The 6,767-nt window shown below is 36.8% G+C and overlaps 1 protein-coding gene across 1 annotated transcript in view; it reads left to right on the forward strand.

Annotated features, from left to right (window-relative positions):
* The first annotated feature begins 256 nt into the window (after positions 1-256).
* LOC122804552 (gap junction alpha-1 protein-like) overlaps positions 257-6,767 on the forward strand; it is a 168,098-nt gene continuing 161,587 nt past the window's right edge. The window contains exon 1 of the mRNA XM_044074494.1: positions 257-451. The gene's annotated coding sequence lies outside the window, so the exon portion shown is untranslated. The remainder of the gene's footprint in view (positions 452-6,767) is intronic.

Here is a 6,767-nt window from a genome sequence, read left to right on the forward strand (position 1 = left end):
CAGTTACAAAACTGTGGTTTTGTGGAAAAGTTTTGTGTAGTACAAGTTCACCCAAACTTCGATTTATTTACTTTTTCTCAGTAACACTGATTTGTTTTATTTTTCATTAAACGATATACAATCATAGATTTATAGCTCTTCCCTTGTAAATTCTACCCACCTTCCTGCCTACTTAAAGGACAGACATTTTTGTTGTTATAAGTGATGATGCGGCCTGCTCATCCTAGGTGGGTTTTGGAAGTGTGACGGAAACTTTAGGGGAGTTCCTACATATGATGTCTCCACGTCAGGAATCCGCTGGCTCCAAACTTTTTCAGGATTGTGTTTTAACAAACGGGAAGTATGATCGTCTTTCTCGGTAAAGAAAGGGGAAATTAAAGACAGCCGACATCAAACCATAGTACTTTCTTACGCTTATGTTGCCTCTTGTGTTTTACTGGTGCCAAATCAAGTAAGTATCACATTTACAGAAAATTAGAAAAAAATACCAGACAGCCCGCAGTCACAAATGGTGGAGATGCAGGCGTATAGGACTGCAGAAACTAGTATATGCCTGTAAGTTGTAGGCAATGTGTCTCGCAGTCACTTGGCTGTATTGTTTTTTCTTCACTAGCTGTAGTTCTTTACGTTATACACTTAGTTTGTAGCTATCCTTGTTCTGAAGCTTGCACAGAAATTTGAACTTTGGAAAACATTTCACAAAATAAAACTCTGGAAGTGGCACTGTGTTGCGCATCAGTACCATGGCAGCAGGCAGGAAACAACGATCTTTCTATTAATTTTGTAAACACAACGATTGAAGTGCATGACACTCTCCGCATGTTGTTTACCTTTGTGCAGACAGGAACTTTTATCAGGTGTATTTTACAACCGCTGTGCACTTTTTAAAGGCAAGATAGCGATGTAACCTCTATGTGTGTTTAACTCTAAGCCTCAGGACCTTAGCGATATGTGATACTTTTCCCTCCAGACTGAAGATTTTTATAAACTGTTGATTTACCCAAAACGAATATAATTGCTGTTTAAGTGGACTTGGGCACGCATGGACTTGGGCAACGTGGACTGAGATTTTAGTGGTATGGAGGGGCTTCCCGATGTAGCCGGGGATGACAGAGCTTGCTCGTTCTCAGCTGAACAAGCAGGAATACCTGCTTGGAAGTTGGGGTGGATCGGCATACAGAACTTCCGAAAAGGAAACATCTGTGGGGATTCTCATCACTAAAACCTCTGGGGGTCATCCAGGCAGAGCTGACAGTGATGAGCTTGTGTGCAGGAACACAAGGCACCAGAGTTCCTGTACTTCTGGGGCAACAGCAATGACATTCCTGCTATTTTTGTGGTATCAGTTTCTGGAGCTGCAGTATGAGTTAGATGTTTGCATTATACTATATAACGTATATTTATAGTTTTAATTTCTCTCAGCAGCTAGCATGATTCTTCTGAGAAAGTCTGTTATTACGATTTTTTGCACTGGCTCAATGTTAAGCGTTCTACCTCTCAACTGTCCAGATTTTCGCAGAATGTCCAGATTTTGCGTCATATTTTTAGTTTGTTCGTGATACAATTTATGGCTTTCTAGCAAATCGCGGAGGACTGAAGTTATTAAATAATACCATACAGCTGAGTTTCAGACTTCATATACTTCAGAAAAATGTATGCTAACAAAACTCTCGTTGTTCTAACAACTGTCTAAGTTTAAAGGAGTAATATTTAAAATCTGTTCCTATTTTTGGGCCTTTGTTTTAGGCTTTGTCCCGATTTCTTGAGGCTAAGGAGTTGAGAGGTATTGTTGCCTGCCTCTTTTCTTTCCCGTTTTGGCTTCCACTTGCGGCACAGGTGATAGCACTCTGATGAAGTGGCTGTTCGTGTCTCATTGCCTCTGTTTTGCTATGGCACTGGCTTCCCAAGAACAAGGAGATGAAAGGTGTACAGGATAAATATACCCTCCCCCCCCACACCACTCTGTCGACATTGTCGCAGAAGTCACAACAGACTTAAGAGGATTCAGGAGGGAAAAGTGTGGTGGCAACAGCGGGCGTTTCTTAATTTCTTAATGCACAACGTGTGTGTGTGTGTGCGTGTATACCTCTCAAGTGTACCTCATTACGAGGAGCGTACCTCATTTGGGGTCTTAAAATGTTCATGTTCCTCAAAGTTCCTCGAAGTTCCACATTGAAAGACTCTGTCACACATTTAGTGTTAGGAATTTTTTTAACTGAAATCCATGGTAAATAGAAATGAATCATATCAATTCATTAAAAGATCTTCTTTATAAGAAAAAACAGCATATTTAACCACTTTATGTCCTTCCTCGTTGAAATTGTTAGTAAGCCATTAGTATGTGCTCCACATTTTGCCCATTTGTTCCACATTATGAGGGCTAGTGTTCCTTATTTTGGATATGGAAGGTTGAGAGGTGTGTGTGTGTGTGTGTGTGTGTGTGTGTGTGTGTGTGTGTGTGTGTGTGTGTGTCTCAGTGCGGGCAGAGGTAGCATATAATGCGAACATAGCTCCTATCTCTAAAATGTGGACCACTGTGTCTCATAACAACGGGGCAATATGCGAACAATTACTAACGGCTTGCAAAGAACTTCAGCTAGAAAACTGACAGGATAGCAATTTGTTATTCTAATACTTAGAAAAAAGTATTTTTTATGAATTAATATGATGCAGTCAGTATTATTTACCATGGACATCATTTAACATTGACAACGAATTTGTGACAGATCTTTTAATGTGGAACTCGAATACGAATTATAGTAACATAATCATTTATTTTAATTATGCTCATTTATTGTCAGACGAGAGCCGGTATTCAGCGGCCACTCAACTCTATGAAGCTATGAACCTTTGAACTGAGATTAGAAGATTGCGACTGTGCCGATTCACAGAGTACAGGAATATAGTATGTGCCACACAATTCAGTTATCCAAGTCATGACGCTTTTAGATTTAATTAAAATCTATTTGCCATTTGTTTGTATACAGCTGTTGGTACATTAGGTCTTTAAAAACGTCCTAAAATGTCTGTTCGTCACTGGCGTTTCTGCATTCTGGAGCTGTTTACAGACGTACTATACCTACATTCCTTAAAGAATTTCTGGGAAAATGGCCTTATATTGTACCCATGTTTGCGTAATTTCGGAGTATCATGCACTATGTCTTTAGCCCAGGGGTGTGGGACAGACCTACCACACTCGGAGACACAGGGAGGCTTGCCCCATGCAGAAAGTAACCACATGAGAGTTGTGCAGCTCTGTTTCACGCAAACTGGAATTTTCAGAAGAAAGTTAATGTGGAGTAAAAGTTTGACATGCATTTGTTTATGCAGTGTCAGCAATTTGTTTATTAGCGCTCTTACAAATGTGGTTTAAAATGACAAGTTATAGGGCTGTGACTATGTAATATAGTACAGTAGAACAGTTCTGCATGAATGGGTGTCTGTAGGCAGTAATGCCAAGCAGGGTGTTTTATTGTGTAAGTAACACAGGCCCACCCCTGGAAGGGCATTATTTACACAGTGACACACACCCTATTGGGTATTACTGCTCTAAAAGAATGGCGTATTTGTTATTTTTTTAATGACAATATATATATTTTTAACGACTGTTTCAGACTTACTGTAGTATAATGTAAGTGTTGTAGGAAGTATTTTACACCCATAACATAAGTGTGGTAAGAATTTAATGTCTGCACATACTAATTCTCTCTCTCTCTCTTACACACACACACACACACACACACACACACACACACACACACACACATATTCAGAAACTATATATTTAAAAATACATAATTAAACTCGGTTAATAATGCCAGCCATTAACATTTTAATAACTGCATACCTCTCAGATGCCTAGTTTTTTGCACAGTGTCCAGATTTTTTTACCCCGTTTCTTTGGTTTGTTCCTAATAAAACTTTTGTTTTGTTGGCAAGTCATTGGGGACTGAAGTCACTAAATCATGACATTGATTTGAGTTTCAGACTTTATATCATTCAGAAAAATGCATGTTAAAAAACAGTTTGCCCAATGTACTAAGGTACACTGATGTCCCACTCACTAGACTGAACAAGGAGAAGGTGACAGTCAGTTGTCTATCAGGTGCCAGGATCTACCACATAACACATGCACTCAGGTCACTCCACAACAAGTACAGATCTTCAGCTCGTAGTCACTCACCATGATTGATGGCTCATTGCCTAAATTTTGGCCTTCACCTGGGTCTTTTTAAATTGATTGTCAGGCCAAATTCCATCCATGAATCCACAAAGCGAGTAATGAGTGTCTGAAAGTTCTTGCTGAGTGCGAGCCACAATAGCTGCATCATCAGAGAACAAGAACTCATTTAGACACTTCCTAAGCACCCTGTTCTTCGATCTAAGCCTTGACAGTTTGTAAAGGTTGAATGAAAACAAATAATGCCTCTATGGAAATGATAGGTACCAGTGGAAAACCAACAATAAAAACGTAGTACAATTCAAATAAATCCAGACAACCACCAAGGCAGAAGTGATATAAATCCAAAAGGATTAATGATTCCTGGGCTTAATGGCCCAGTCCCTTTAAAACCTTTTTTGAAGGGGCGGAGGCTGTTTAAGTGATTTTAATTGAAAATATCCTGTGATAGGTGTTTTTAGCACTGATATATGTATATAATGACATTGTTTTAGGACAGTTATATGGTCTGAAGAAGTGCACATAGTGGCATGAAAATGCTAAACTTTCATTAAACCTTTTGGATTTATATCACTTCTGCCTTGGTGGTTGTGTGGAGTTTATAGAGGTTGCTTTCAATTCTAGTTTGGAGGAAGATACCCTGTGTAGAAGTTCCAAAAGCAAATTTCAACAGAACTGAAAAAAAGATAAACAATGCTGGAACCAGTATACACTTCTGCTTTACTCCGTTGAGAGTCTTGAAAGGTTTGGATATGGATCCATCGTACTTGATGGTCCCCTTCATGCCTTCATGGAAGGCCCTGATTAATGCTAAGCTGTATTGGAGGACAGTTGATCTTTGCCAGAATTGCAAACAGACCTTTCCTACTGATGAAGTCGAATGCCTTGGTCAGATCAAGGAAGGCAATATAAAGAGTTCTGCTCCCTACACTTTTCTTGTAGTTGCCTAACAGAGAAAACCATGTCTAAAGTATACCGCCCAACTCTGAACACACATTGAGACTCGGGGTAAACTCTCTCTGCAAGAACATGGAGCCTCTTCAGGATAATATGTGCAAACAACTTCCCCATGGTACGGAGAAGAGAGATGCCATGATAGTTGTTACAATCACTTTTGACACCCTTATTCTTTTTTTTTTTTTCAAAACAGGTTTATTGTTTTAACATATAAGAGAAATATCATAACAATTTTATACAAGTAATTAAAAATAGGTATTATTATAATATTCAACAAAACAACTAAAGTATTTACAAAGACATCCACTACAATCAGATCAATTAATTAAACTAAAATACCATGCTATTGAAATTAAATTTTTTAACAAATTTTGTAAATTATCCCATACAATAAAATAAGATGTTTTTCTATTTGTTCTAGTCCTAATTGTGTTTATTTCCATATGGCACACTATATTCATAACATTTTTAAATTCATTGAACGAAGGAGGTGTATCTGAAATCCAATTTCTAGTTATTATTTTCCTAGCCACTGCTAGAATAGACCATAACAAGGGAAGCTTAACCTTTTTAACACTTTGAGGTACAGGTGTGTTGAATAATATAAGAGATTTAGAAATAATGAAATTATCTGTAAAAGAGCCTGCAAAAATTCATTAATTGACTTCCAGTATTCTTTCAATTTTATACAGTCATAAAACATATGAGCCCAGTCAGCATTAATTTCTACATTACATCTCTTACATAGATTATCTTTATTATTTATTTTATTCATCATCAAAGGTGTATAAAAGATCTATGTAAAAATTTCCATGTATAAAGTCTCCAGACAATGGAAGACGTAGTTCTATAAGCAGATTCCAATATATATTGTTTATCTTGTTGATTTGGTGGGTCCCCATTAATAGAAGTGAAATAATTCCAGTATGAATCTACACTGTAAAAAGTTTCTTGTCTGATAACTTTATGTATGTATGAAAGTTTACCTTTATCAGAAACTTTATGTTGTAAATTTAATATCAAGTAATCAATCAGTGTTGGAATAGATTCTTTAACAGTTATAGACATTAAATCTATTTTATTAATGAGATGTTGTCTAAAGGTCTGAACCTCTAACCAGCAAGTTTCTCTTAGATCAAATTCTTGTTTTAAGAAATCTAGATTTTTAACTTTATTATCAGATATCAACTGATACCAGTACTTTAGATCATTATCTATAGCTAAATGAGTTCCTTCAGAAGTAGATGACAAAAGCATACCCTGAGTATACATTATAGGAAATACAATAAAATTCCATTCCCTATACTTAGGGTGCATGAATATAAAGTTACGATAACTAATAATAATATTTAATGGGTAACAAACCATATGTTTAGGTGTAATAGGTGAAGTACAAAATTCCTTTAGTAACCATAACATGGAGTTATTTACAATCATATTTTTATGTGTTAAGGAGATTTTCATGAAGTGTATACTAATTAGCTCCCAATAATCTTTCCATTTTGTGACATATGACTGATCTATTAATAAAGTAATAACTTTTACAATAGAAGAGATAGTATATAAATTAAAGTCTGGAAAAGAAATACCCCTTGAGACCAGCTATTAGTATGTTTCTTTAATGCAATCC

Source organism: Protopterus annectens, chromosome 1.part1 (genome assembly GCF_019279795.1).
Source record: "Protopterus annectens isolate FY-2018-M chromosome 1.part1, PAN1.0, whole genome shotgun sequence".
In the NCBI taxonomy this organism is placed as follows: domain Eukaryota; kingdom Metazoa; phylum Chordata; order Ceratodontiformes; family Protopteridae; genus Protopterus; species Protopterus annectens.